Raw genomic sequence first — 15,067 nt, forward strand, 5'->3', positions numbered from 1 at the left:
AGAAAGAAAGACGTGAACATCTTGGATGACAAGGGGGTGAGTAAATTATCTGTACATTTGTGTTCTGGAAGTGAACTAATCCTTTAAGTGCATGAGACCGTAGGGTGTCCCATTGATTAATTTAGCTTTCAGAAGGGTGATTTACCATGATGCCACGTTTTATGTGATGATGTAAAATAACAGCCACAATCATTTGTGAACCTATTCATTGAAATGAATGAAGTGTTTGAAAGAAGCTGTTCATGAAAATGAATCAGATTTCCCAACGCTACTGTTGGAAGAGTGACAAAGAGGCCAATAAATGAATAGCTCTATTGAACTGAAAAGGGCTATTAAAAAGTCGATTTCCAACACCTCGGATTTGAATCTTTTTAGAACGGATGTCTGTTAATGTAGAGGAGAGAAGGTAGTTTCCAATGTAGACAGAGAAGAAACCATTGATTCTTTATTTCATGAGGATATTAATCAGAATTTTGGTGTTATCTACACTATATATCATGTTTTCCTTTCAGTAAAGACAATGATACTGTCTGTTGATAAGCTCACGGTCCTGTAAGCAGGATTTACATAGAATAACATGTCCGTGCACAGGTGTGAATGGTAAAAACCCTTGGGCGTACTAGTGTACTGTTAGGGTGCTGTTAGTGGTTAATATGGTTTGTGGTTAAGTTTAGCTGGTTGTCATCCACCAGGTGAAAACTATTTATAACTAGAGAGGATGTGCTGTGTTGTGAATTAGTCACAGCACAGCTTCTCGTACTTTATTGCTTGCTTAGAACATTGTTACCTGTAATCCAAAGCCTCAGGCAAATCAGGAAATCCACTACCTTGTTCTTTCAGTAAACGTACAGGTATGTGCCAAAAAATTAGAATATCGAGGGAAAGTCCATTTATTTCAATAATTTGTTTCAAATAGTGAAACTTGTATGTTATATTAGTTCACTACACACAAAGTGAAATATTTCAAGCCTTTATTTGTTTCAATTTTGATGATTATGGATTAAAGACAAAAAAAACAAAACAAATCCAGTATTTCACAAAATTAGAATATTTCATGTGACCAATAAAAAAAGGATCTTAAACACATGTTGGCCTTCTGAAAAGTTTGTTAATGAACTGTATTAAGTCCTCAGTACTTTGTTGGGCCTCCTTTTGCACTAATTACAGCATCAAGGCGGCGTGGCATGGAGGCGATCAGCCTTTGACACAGTTGAGGTGTTATGGTAGCCCAAGTTGCTTTGATATTGGCCTTTAGCTCGTCTGCATTTCGGGGTCTCTGTTCCCTCATCTTCCTTTTGACAATACCCCATAGATTTTCAATGGGGTTTAAGTCAGGCGAGTTTCCCGGCCAATCAAGTACAGTTATTCCATGGCTATTAAACCAGGTACTGGTAGTTTTGGCTTTGTGGGCAGGTGCCAAATCCTGCTGGAAAATAAAATCATCATCTCCAAAAAGCTTGTCAGCAGCAGGAAGCATGAAGTGCTCTAAAATTTCCTGGTAGACAGCTGCATTGACTGTGGACTTGATAAAAGACAATGGACCCACACCAGCAGATGACATGGCTCCCCAAACCATCACTGACTGTGGAAACTTCACACTGGACTTTAAGCAGCTTGACTTTTTTGCCTCTCCGGTCTTTTCTGAACCGCCCTTGCTTGACAATCCTCTCAAGGCTACGGTCATCCCTGTCACTTGTGCACCTTTTCCGGCCACATTTTTCCCTTCCTCTTAACACTCTGTTAATATACTTCGATACTGCGCTCTGTGAGCATCCAGCTTCTTTTGCAGTTGCCTTTTGAGACTTTTCGTCCTTATGGAGGGTGTCAATGATGGTCTTCTGAACAACCGTCAAGTCAGCAGTCTTCCCTATGATTCTGAAGCCTACAAAGCCAGACTGAGACAATTTAAAGGCTGAGGAAACCTTTGCAGGTGTTTTGCGTTAATTAGCTGACTAGATTGGGACACAGGGAGCCAACAATGTTGAACTTTGTCATGATATAATAATTTTGTAAAATACTGGATTTGGGGTTTTTTTTATCTTTAATCCATAATCATTAGAATTGAAACAAATAAAGGCTTGAAATATTTCACTTGGCGTGTAGTGAACTAATATAACATACAAGTTTCACTTTTTGAAACAAATTATTGAAATAAATGGACTTTCCCTCGATATTCTAATTTTTTGGCACATACCTGTATATGCAATTACACCGATCAGGCATAATGACCACCTTCCTAATATTGTGTTGGTCCCCCTTTTGCTACCAAAACAGCCCTGACCTGTTGAGGCATGGACTCTACTAGGCCCCTGAAGGTGTGCTGTGGTATCTGGCACCATGATGTTAGCAGCTGATCCTTTAAGTCTTGTAAGTTGCAAGGTGGGGCCTCCATGGATCGGACTTGTTTGTTCAGCACACACAACAATTGCTTGATTGGATTGAGATCTGGGGATTTTGGAGGCCAAGTCAACACCTCAAACTTGTGCTCCTCATACGTCCTCCATACGTTTACATACTGAGAATAGTAAACATACTGCAGAATATGTGAGTTTTGTAGTATGCTATTTTAAACTTAGAGACTCTGTATGTTGGTGAAAGTCTCATGATGATTCTTCACCACAGCTGTCTTGTCAGCTCACACACATACATTCGTGCATCCTGTCACACACGCTTCCCCTGATGAGGTTTACTCAGCAACAAGAGCTGTCTGCTGTTCCCACGGAAACAAAGCGAATCTATGCACACCGTGACATCTCTCGTCAGCCAATCTGAGCTGCTTCGCTCTCTCTATCTGCCTCCATGGATCTGCTCTAAATCTCTAGCACACCGACGCACGCCACTGCCTGAACATCTCTGCTTTTTGTAAATGAAATGCGTATCATTCATAAAGTCATGGTAGTCTAAATCGCCCGGCTCCTTGTTGCCTTGAGACGTACAGGAGGGATCAACTACAAGAATACCTCATATGACTGTAATGTAGCATCTGACAAAGGGCACTTCCTGTTTTGGTTGTGTTTACAGGAGAGCACCGTGGCAACGCTTCAAATATTCAAACACTCATCACCAAAGTTCCAAATTGAATTTGCTTCGACTTTCTGACCTCAGAGGAGCTGGAAATCACACTCACGTCACTCTGACCAAAGACACACCGCGTGGGATGGACAGGTGCCACAAAGCACTTATGATGACGCACAACACTGTAGAGAAAGATGACATTTTGGAGCTTTACTGACCAGTAACTGTCTATTTATGGTCTGATTGACATGTTTAAAACCGAACAGAGCTGTAATAGAGAAACATAGCTTTCTCGTTGTAGACAGCTGTTTTTTTTTTTTTTGTTTTTTTTTTGACAAATCTCAAACAAAACTTAAAGATTTGATGTCATAAAGAGTTCCTCATAAGTGCTTACTGAAGCCGTCTGTGAACACAACACATCAGATGGTGCACTGATATAAACCTCTGACTCTCAGAAACTGTATTAAGTCAACCAGTCAGAAAACGTGCAGTCTGCATCAGACACTCATTGGCGTACATGATTGTGTTTTTTGTACACCTGTGCATTGCTGTTAAGCATTAGTACAAGGACAAACATCCACTAAAAAGCTGCTTCTGAGTTGGTTTTAAAACCTTTATGCTCCCTCATCTCTCTCTTTCTTCCCCTGTCCGTTTCGATTAGCTGCACTGAAAAGCTGTGGTCAGGATGAAAGGCTTGTCGTTTGGCTGTGATGTCTTTCTCCTGCATGAATAAGCATATCCCAGCATCTCCCGACCCCCAGGGGCCTCCCGGACGCTCTCCCCTGCTTCGGGCCTCCCTCTCCTGGGATGCTGCTTTCCTGCCTTTCTACAGCTGTAGATGTTATAGAACATCCAGGAAGGTCAAACAAAAGACAGAGCAGCACCTTTCCTCCTCACAATACGCATTCCAATCAGATCCGAGTGGGTTTTGGAGAGAGCCTGCAATGAAATTTTGCTTGTTCTCAAAAAGAACCATGTAAGATACTTTAGAAAAGCACAAATATATATGTGTATCAAAGTTCTTTTGCATAGGGATAATAAGAAGTTTGAAATGCGTGAGCAGTTGTATAGTGAAGACTTACAAATGACTGGGGGGTCGATTTCCAAAAGGTGTTGGGAGCAGAGAATTGATTCCATTAAATGGACTCTTTAATAGCCTTTTTCATTTCATTAGAACTAATCATTAATTCACCTCTCGTTCGCTCACTACTAGTGATGTGAAGACACATTTATTATATAGCACTTTATATAATAGATTTAAAGCAAGCAGCTTTACAGAATTAAACATGAAAAACAGTGTCAAAGTCGCTTTCAATTAGAATTACAACTCCAATTTCCACTATATAGCTGCTTTTCAGTGTGTTTTTATTTGCTTCTGACCTTGACCGACTAAGCAGAAGAAATTAACTGGAGAGGATGTCCACATGGCTCGGAATCAGTTCCAAAAAGAATCAATTCAAAGGAGTTTAAAATCAAGAACTGATTCCATCAATGGGGATTGAATGAGAATAGAATTACGACTTCGTCCTCTACTATAAAGCAGCTCCCCAGTGTGCTGATGTTGTTACTTGTGTCTGACTTCGACAGACTGAACCAAAGAAATTAACCCTAGAAGATTTCATTGGGCTGGGAATTGATTCCAAAAAGAATCAATTGAGAAGCGTTGGGATTCCAATAATTGACTCCTCTTTAATGGCATATTTTAAGTCACTTTTATTATATAGCACCTTCACACAATAGGGTACTTTAGCGATCCGCTTTAGAGTTTTAAACAGCCTTCGTGTTGTAACTTGCGTCTGAATTCCACAGACTGAATGGAAAAAAATGAATCAGAGAAGATTTCCACTGGGCTGGGAATCGATTCCAAAAAGAATCCTCTTTATTATTCCTTATCAGTGTAGAAGAGCTAATTCAGATGCGAAGTCTGATTCATTTCCACAAGCTGGTTCATTCAGACCATTCATTTCAACGAATAAACTTAAAGAAAACTACAGCTGTTATTTTACATTGTTGCATAATGGCATCACTAGAGTGCATTTCTTCAACTCAGTGTCATGGTTTTGTCACGCTGAAACATTTTCATTATGTGATCTGGCATGTTGAATAGCATACGACTGACAAATAGTGATTAGTCTATATCTTGGACAAGTTTCCTACATCATTAAAGTTTTGCAAACACACAAAATTCACAATACAGATACTGATGCACAAACCTGTTTTTTCCCATGTGCCTGGAATATATAAAAAAGCCAGCTTTTCCAGGAAAAGTTTGAACTTAAGAAAAGAACTTTGATTTTGTTCGAAATGCCATCACACCAGTTCATACTTTGAGTATATTGGCGCCTGAAGCTTATGCAGAGGAGTGGTTATTGAGATGAACAGATGGGCAGAATGCAGGTGAAAAGTCAGCGTATGTGTCCTTTGATATAAGTCCTGCTGTATGAGTGTGTGCGTGTTCGGTACCAGGAAGGCAGGTTCTCAGTAAGAGGGCACAACATCTCTGTTTAGAATAAACCTAGAGACCCACTGTCCTGCCAGGGGCTATCGTTTACTTTACCACCCCTGACTCTTCGGTTACATCCCAGAGTCAAATTTTTATTGCTCAGAGGTCATTCAGGAGCCTTTCAGGAGTTGAAGTCTCCATGTGTTTTCCTATATAATGTCATTGCTGTCAAGGTGAAATAAGACTTTATTTATACTGCTCATGATTTACTTGTCTACGCTCTTAAAAAATAAAGGATCTTTATTAGCATCAGTGGTTCCATTAAGAACCTTAGAACCTTTCTATTTCACAAAAGGTTCTTTAGATTAAAATGTTTCTCACACTAAGAAAAAAACGGTTCACTGAAAGGTTCAACCAAAAATGGTTCTTCTATGGCATCATTGCAAAACTCTTTATTTTTAAGAGTGTGTGAGGATGTTTTTACTGCTCATAATTTGCTTTTTTGGACTGAATGTAGTTGTCTGTCATTTATCATCTAAAGGCTGGTAATACGCAACTCTTGTGCAGATTTTCGCCCCAATTTGCATTCTGGACAAATCAGTGCTAGTTGCCAAAAGACTGGTTTGCTGATTTTAGGGAGAGTGGACAGATTTTACAGAAAATTGTAAAATGTGTGATAGGCACAGATTCCAGTTTTTTTTTTTTTTAGTTTCACACTCTTTCATCCATTTGAAGGATATCAAATGTGTTTAGGCCAATTTTAGAACATATTTTTATTTGTCTCCTAGCAAAAAGGCGGACTTTTCTGTGGGAGTTTGTTATTTTCAAAACAACTTAAAGTCTGGCAGTGTGTGATCCTCAGTGATAGGGATGTACCCAAATCTGAATACCGTGTTCAGAAAAGAAATGACATGTACTAGGGAAGGTAATAAATATGAGATGGGAGGAAAAAATATATTTCAATGCTTTCTCTCGCAGTTACTTAATTGGGTAATCACACTGTGTATAAATTGTGGCCATCAGGGAGCCACTGTTAATATGTGGAGCATTGAAATCGCCTTTGAAGCGGTTGCTTTTTACTTTCACTTTCGATATTCATTATCACACATACTCTGCGTATACTACGGAGCGGCATTACTTACCATACATTTTACAAGATTAGATGTTTGTCAGGATTTGCAAATCATTCGCCATCGTCCTGTGAGTTATCTCTCCTTATCTCTCCTAAAATGTTATGTACTGTAATGTAAGAGACTACCACTAGCTAACCATGTCCCTTAAGTGGCTCTGTAGAATGCATTACTCGTTTTCCGTGCCTTTCCGAATATAAATTCACTGTTTGGGCACATTCCTGCTCAGTCATTTAGTATATGATGCTAAGCTTTAGGGGATGTTCACATGATGCCATATTTGTTCATTTGCATGAGTTTTGAATACTTTTGAATACGATTTTCAAAGTGCAACTTATCGTCTCCATGTAAAGTCCAAAAATGCGAATTTGATAACTGAGACGCTGTGCACATGCATATTGCATGTTTAGTCTATAGGTATGTCAGGTATATAGGTATAGGTATGATGCCTGTTGTTTTAAAATCTAATTTTAAAAATCATGTAGTGTGTAAGATTCAATTTGGAATTAAAGCTGCAAGCAGCATTAAAAGGGCCCCTTACACCCAGGCTCACCACTGCCTGGTGGCTTGAAGAAAACAGCAAATGGTGGGAAATATGCATTTAAAGTGGTAAATATAGAAGGAATATGTCAAAGTCATTTGTATGTGCCAAACTTCCTGCTACCAGGTAGTGGCGCTTTGACTATAACTGGATATTGGCATGTAGATTGTCTTCAGGCCAGCACTTTTATCAAACATATGAAGTTTGGTGCAGATTGAACATGGTATGTTTGAGTTAGTGCAAAGCATGACATATCCTGTAGCCAACAGGTGGCACTGTCATTATAACTGAATTTGGGCCGTTAGATGTCTTCAGGCCAGGACTCTTACCAAATGTGAAGTTTGGTGCAGATTGAACATTGCAGTGTTGGTGTAAAACAAGTAATATCCTGTTGCCAGCAGGTGGTGCTATGATTGTAACAGAATATTAGCCTTTAGATAGGCCGCCGCAGACATACCCTTTAACAAAAACTTTGTCAGGCCGCCGCAGACATACCCTTTAACAAAAACTCAAGATCTTTGCAATTTAACATTGCAAAGGCCTTTAGAGTAGACTGACCAAATATAATGACATCATGAAATGTCTATGAGGAGTTTGTTCGAGCAAAAATGTCATTTCCTGTTGCCAGCAGGTGGCGCTATGATTATAACTGAATATGGGCATGGGCATGTATTCAGGACAGGACTCTTATCAAACATGTGAATTTAGGTGCAGATCGGACATTGTATGCCTGAATAATAACAACTTCCTGTTTCATGGTGAAACGTCGAAATTCATCAGGCCGCCACGGACACGCCCTTCAATGAAAACCAGATCTTTGCAATCTAACAACACAGAGGGCTTTAGATTACACTGATTTGGTGTTGACAAATTTGGTGTTGATCTGTTTAAATCTCTGGTAGGAGTTTGTTTAAAAATGGTGCAAAACTTGCAGAGAAAATTCTAAATAATAGACTGTGTCTTTTTTGTAGGTATTGGTGTGTTACATGTGTCCACTGAATTTCGTACATGTATGTGAAACATAGCTTGTGAGGCACTCCGTTAAAATTTTATAGGTGGCGCTATCAAGCCGTTTTATGACACCCACTTCTGAAACCCATATCAGATGTAAATTTTCACCACTTTTGTTGTGTGTGCAAAGTTTCATGAGTTTTCAAGCATGTTTAGGCCCTCAAAAATGCGATTAATTTTGGAGAAGAATCAGAGTAATTCCAATAGGGTCCTCGCACCATCCCTGATTAAACGAGGAAAAAGGTAGTTGTAGTGCTTAGAGCTTGGATTGTTTAATGCGAGATGTTAGAGTTTACATTGAAAACTTGACTTTTGACTTTGATTGCAAACTGTATCTGAGCAGGGTTTGAGAAATTGTTGAGATCTCTTCTGAAACCGGGCTCTTTCCTCAGGAGAAACATCTAGACTTTAGTAAAAAGTCTCTGATTTATATGCATTTTGTCTCATTTCTGTTTAGGAACAACTGTTCCTTCTTTCCTACATTGATTTTTCTTTGTTTCTCCTTCAAAGTAAGGTGAAAAGGTCTCATTTGCGGGTTGAGTCATGTCTGATGTCTGGCTCTTACGTCAGCATGTCATGATGATATTGCCTGCGGTGTTTGAGTAGCATCCATTCAGTGTTTCACACAATCGTTTAAACCCTTGTTTGTCTGTTGGCCTGTTCTTGACAATTTGTCAAGGATTTCTTACGAGCGGCAATCGCTCGCTGTCTCTTGCGCTCTCAGCGTGGGGCGACACATTGTTCTACTTCATCAGACGGCAGACAGAAAAGTTTAAAAGACTTCGGCCCACTCAAAGTCAGCTGGAGCCGTGAATGGAGCTGTGGTGTTCGGATCAAGGGATGTGTTTTGGCTTCAGGGGAGCATAGAACGAGCCTGTCTGATCTTGTCTGGAGCGCTGCCTGGCATGGAATGGAAAATACCCACCTCCTGCATGAAAATCAAGGAGAGGGAGAGGTAAAAAATGGTGTGTGGATCAGATGGATGGTCTGACATATGCGTGAGAGTGTATGTGTGTGTGTGTGTGTGTGTGTGTCTCAGCGAGTGAGTGAGAAAGAGGAGGATACGAGACTGGCCTCTAGGAGAGGAGAGGCCCTCCTGCCTGTGGTATTCTGGGTGCCTCCGTGTTTAATCACATTACGAACACTCAGAAAACCCGGAGCAAGAGACAGCAATCCACTGAGCTGCTCATAAAACCTATCAAGAACATGTCCAGCTCATGTTTAAGCACAGAATCAGAAGAAGAAGTAACTGTATTTGGCCTGGGAAAAAACAAGACCATTTAGATTTACATTGTGACGTGTTTTCATGACAATCATTTTCCCCAAACAATGGAACAGTGTTTCTATGAAATATGCTCACAAAAAAATATAGCAAGTCATGGAGTACTATGAATTTTATTCTTTATATACTTGTTTATGATTCATAAAAAAAATTCAGCTCATGAAGCCACTTCATGATGGTATAAAGAGGCTGATTAAATGTTCTTGTTTGTTTTAGAAATCAATGTGGTGTCTGGTTAAAGAGCAGCATGTTTAAGGTCCAGTGTGGAATAGGGCATTTTTGGTAGAAAGGGGGTAACACACATGCATTCTGGTCCCCTACACCGGCCTCTTGCACCTGAGTGTCAGTCTTACTCCAAGTGAACACAACAGAGATTAGTGCACTTCTACTCTCTACTCTCGTCTCCACCCCTGCTGTCTCTCTCTTTCAGCGCTTTTGCTCCGGTACAGCCGATCCACTCCTGGTTTTCGTTCTCGCATGTTCCCTGTGTGTAAAAGTAGGTCAGTGTTTGCTTTGTATTATTCAGCAACTGGGCTGATTGGAGATTGAGAGAGAGAGAGAACGAGAGAGAGAGAGGGAGGGAGGGGTAGAGAGAGATCTTTAATGCGATCTCAAGGATGCATACGCATCCAGGCCTCATCACTGCGTGTGTGTGTGTGTGTGTGTTTTGCAGTCTCATGCCAGCCTGTGTCTCGATGGCTCATTAGCAGGAGTCGCTGCTCTGCAGACCGAAGGTTGTCAGCTAAAATCAGACCTGCATTCCAGGGACACGGACCGCCATTCCCAGCAGGCTGTGCAGCACACAGCACGCTACTGTTCCCAACCCTCATCTGCTGCTCTCTCTTCCCCTCCCGATGGCTCCGTTCCCTGCGATAATGACCCAATGTACTTTCCTCTCTGGCTGTTTGCTGCATTCCTCAGCCGGAGGAAGTCCGTGCAGGAAAAGAGCTCCAGGAGGCCAAACAGAGCATTCGTTATTGTGGGAAAAAAAGTCAAATAAAACTTACAAGTGCATCAATAAAAGGCATTTCTATGCAATGTGTGCATTTTATGCATTACAAAGATGATGTTTGCATTTGCTAAAGAAAGTGTTAGTGGTGCATGTTGCTAGGGTGTTTTGGGTGGTCGCTAGTGTGGTGTTATGTGGTTACTAAGGTGTTGCAATGGAGTTCTAGTTGGATTCTAGCAGAGTTTTGCATGAGTACTTGACTGCATTTAGTTGAGCTTTGCGTTGTGGTTGCTAAAGTGTTTTTAGTAGCTGTTAACATTTCTGTGTGGTTGCTAGGGTGTTTGGGTAGTTGCTAGGGAGCTCTGATTGGCTTCTATCATGTTGCATTGCAGCTACCAGGACATTTTTCATGAGTACATGACTTGTGTTTTACCTTGGGCATTGCTAAGTGGTTTCTAGTAGATGTAACGTTGTTACTTTGTGGTTGCTAAGGTGTTTGGGTAGTTGCCAGGGAGCACTGAGTGGCTTCTAGCATATTGCAGTGCAGTTACTATTACATTTTGCATGACTACTTAAATGCATTTTACTTGAGCTTTGTTATGTGGTTGCAAAGGTATTTTAGTAGCTGTTAACATGTTAAAATGTGGTTGCTAGGGTGTTTGGGTAGTTACTAGGAAGCACTGAGTGGCTTCTAACAAGTTCTATTGCAGTTACTTGGACGTTGTACATGATTACTTGACTGTGTTTTACCTTGGGCATTGCTATGTAGTTGCTGTGGTGTTTTTAGTAGCTGTTAACATGTTTATTTGTGGTTGCTAGGGTGTTTGGTTAGTTGCTAAGGAGCTCTGAGTGGCTTGCAGCATATTGCAGTGCAGTTACTATTACATTGTGCATGACTACTTAAATGCATTTGACTTAAGAATTGCTGTGTGGTTGCTAAAGTGTTTTTAGTAGCTCTTAACATGTATGTGGTTGCTAGGGTGTTTGGTTGTTGCTAGGGAGCTCTGGGAGTGTTTTAGCATGTTGTAATAGAGTTACTGGGATGTTATACATGACTGCTTGACTGTGTTTTACCGTGGACATTGCTATGTGGTTGTTGAGGTGTTTTAGTAGCTGTTAGCATGTTACTATGTGGTTGCTAGGGTGTTTGGGGTTGTTGTCCGGGACATTTCTAGCATGTTGCAGTGCAGTTGCTAGAACATTTTTGGTGATTACTTGGGCATGGTTGAGTGATTACTAGGACATTTTGCATGGTCAAGTGGTTTTGGGTGTTCTTTTACCCTGTTGATGTGCAGTTGCTAGGGTGTTCAATTTTTTTAAGCTGTTGTTGTACTGTTACTAAGGTGTTCTGAGTGTTAGTACATTGCAATTGAGTTGCTAGGTTGTTTTGCACAGTTGTTGGGATGTTCTGAATGGTTGTTGAAGTGTTTTTTAAGCTGTTGCTTTTCGGTTAGTAGGGTGTTCTGAGTGTTAGTACATTGCAGTCAATTTGTTACGGTGTTCTATGTGGTTGCTGAGGCATTGCTAGGGCATTATCCATGGTTGTTAAGAGGTTTTGGGTGTTGTTTTTTTTACACTGTTGCTGTCCAGTTGCTAGGATGTTATATAGTACATTGCAATTGAGCTGCTAGGGTGTTCAGGTGGTTGCTACTGGATTCTGACTGGTTGTTAAGGGAATTTGGAGTGTTTATTTTACCCTGTTGCTGTGCAGTTGCTAGGGTGTTCTGAGTTATAGTACATTGCAATTGAGTTGTTAGGGTGTTCTGCATGGTTGCTCAGGCAATTACAGGTGGTTTCTTCTGGGTTGTGAATGGTTGCTAGGGGACTTCTACAGTGTTCTAGGTGGTAGTTAAGGAGTGTTAAGGAGTATCCATGGTTGTTAAGAGGTTTTGAGTGTTGTTGTTTTTTTTTTACACTGTTGCTGTCCAGTTGCTAGGATGTTATATAGTACATTGCAATTGAGCTGTTAGGGTGTTCAGGTGATTGCTACTGGATTCTGACTGGTCGCTAGGGAACTTCTACAGTGTTGTAGGTGGTTGTTAAGTAGTGTTGGGTGGTTTTTAAGTTGTTGCTTTGTAGTTTCTCGGGTCCTCTGAGTTATAGTATTTTGCAGTTGAGCTTTTAGGGTATTCTGCATGGTTGTTAAGGCGTGTTGGGTGTTTTTATTTTTTTGCTGTACAGTTGCTATGGTGTTCAGAGCCCATTGCAGTCATATTGCTAGGAGATTCTGTGTAGTTGCTGAGGCAATTGTTGGTTGCTAGGTGGTTGTTAAGGAAATTTGGAGAGTTTATTTTACCCTGTTGCTGTGCAGTTGCTAGGGTGTTCTGAGTTATAGTACATTACAGTTGAGTTAGAGTGTTCTGCATGGTTCCTCAGGAAATTACAGGTATTCTGCTTGGTTGTTGCACAGGGGTTTTGGGTGTTTTTTTACGCTGTGGTCTCCGGAGCCCATTGCAGTCATGTTTCTAGGATATTGTGCGTAGTTACTGAGGCAATTCAAGGTGGTTGCTGCTGGGATGTGCCTGGTAGCTAGGGGACTGCTAGGTGGTTGTTAAGGAGCGTTGAGTGGTTTTTGACCTGTTGTTGTGCAGTTGAGTTACTAAGCTCTGCATGGATGCTGAGGCAGTTTAGGTAGTCGCTATTGTTTTGTGTGTGTGTGTGTGTGTTGCTAGGGTGTTCTACCTATTGGCCAAAGATTTAACAATTATAAAAAGTAAGAATGTTTTTTTTTTTTTTTTTTTTTTTTTTTTCCAAGACTGCTTCACTACAACTAATTCTCTGCTTTGATGTGTTTTGTTTTTTTCGGCTTCCTTGGTTACACTTCTACGAAAGTGTGAAAACAGAGGTGACATTTTAACCACGTTGTGCGTCTGTGGATAGCACAAAAGGGTCACATATAGCGCAACAGGGTCATATATAGTTGAAGAGTTTCATTTCCCGTTGCTCTGAACCAACATTTTTTTTTTAATTCTCTTTGCTGATGTGACCGCTTCTGCGAGTGTCTGCGCTGTGTGGTCGCATATTTGTGTTGTAAACTTTCAGAGGCCTTGGGAAACAAACCCGGTATGCGTGTAAAGCACTTGTTGCTGTTTCTGCTAACCTGTACTAGCGATTGCATAACCACAGACCTTAGATGCCCCTGTAATAGTTTCCTCGTGATAAAGATACTGGCGTCACGCCATCAGGAAGAGTTCCAGTCCCGAGCGTGGCTGTGTATCTTACTATTTAGAGCGTGTGTGAGGCACAGGGTTATCAGGGCCACCCCAGTGTTGTCTCATAGGAAAGAAAAATCACAAATGAGATTTCCTTTATATCTCATTTGTTTCTGCTATTCAGCGATGAGATTAAATTGAGTGACCTTTTTTTTTTATTTTTAAAGTGATAGTTCACCCCAAAATGAAAATTTTGTCATTTACTCATCCTTCACTTTTTTTTAAACATGTATGAGTTTCTGTCTTCTGTTGAACACAAAACTGTTTGGTTACCAGCATTCTTTAGTTTAAAATATCTTCTTTTGTATTCAACAGAACGTCATACTGGAATAGGCACAAATTGTTTCTGAAAAGTTGATATCATTGTCTGTTTATTTCAGTTCTTTTTTTTTTTTTTTTTCATTTCTAAACACAAAGTCGCCAAAACAAATCGGAAATAGCCTCCATAGCGGAAATGTCTCTGTTTTTGTTTTGGCTAGTTTAATTGGCCGTTCTTTATGATAAGGACTTTTAGCTTGCATGGTTTAGCAGCTCTACTAATGGTAAATAAAGTAAATGAACACACTGGTTATGGAAGTAAAAATCCTTTTTTTTATATACACTCTTAAAGGAGAAGTCCAATTCCAGAACAACAATTTACAGATAATGTACTCACCCCCATGTCATCTAAGATGTTCATGTCTTTCTTTCTTCAGCTGTAAAGAAATTGTGTTTTTTGAGGAAAACATTTCAGGATTTTTCAACATTCATATTTTCATTCATATTTTTCAATATTTGCACAAAAATACAGTAAAAACTGAAATATTGTGAAATATTATTACAATTTAAAATGTGTTTTCTATGTGAATATATGAATATATTCAAATGTAATTTATTCCTGTGATCAAAGCTGAATTTTTATTTTTCAAGCATCGTTACACCAGTCTTCAGTGTCACATGATCCTTCAGAAATCATTCTAATAAGCTGATTTTCTGCTCAAAAAATATCTGATATCAATTTTGAAAACAGTTGTGATGCTAAATATTTTCGTGCAAACTGTGATACTTTTTGTTTTTCAGGATTCACTGATTAATAGATAGCTCAAGAGAGCAGCTTTTGTTTAAAATGTAACTATTTTTATATTTAATGATCATTTTTGCCTCCTTGCTGGATAAAAATACTAATTTCATTTAAAACTTACTGAGCCCAAATTTTTGAACAATAGTGTATGATGTTTTATACTTATCATCACTGAATCAGCATTGATCCACAATAGTTAATGGGATGAGTAGTTAATTCCTCTTTTTCATGAAGAATTTAGTTTTACGTCATGTTTGTGCGGGTGAGCTAGTTAGTTTGGTTAATGGATTAAATAATTTTATGTATCCCAATGGAGAGAATGAGTGACAAGGCTAAAAGAAGACAGCATTCATAGTTATGCTCTTTAGCTATATTAGTTCTGCTAGCGATTTTGTCTAACTGTGCCAAAATGTGTCCCAATGTA

This window comes from Labeo rohita, chromosome 3, assembly GCF_022985175.1.
Source record: "Labeo rohita strain BAU-BD-2019 chromosome 3, IGBB_LRoh.1.0, whole genome shotgun sequence".
NCBI lineage: Eukaryota > Metazoa > Chordata > Actinopteri > Cypriniformes > Cyprinidae > Labeo > Labeo rohita.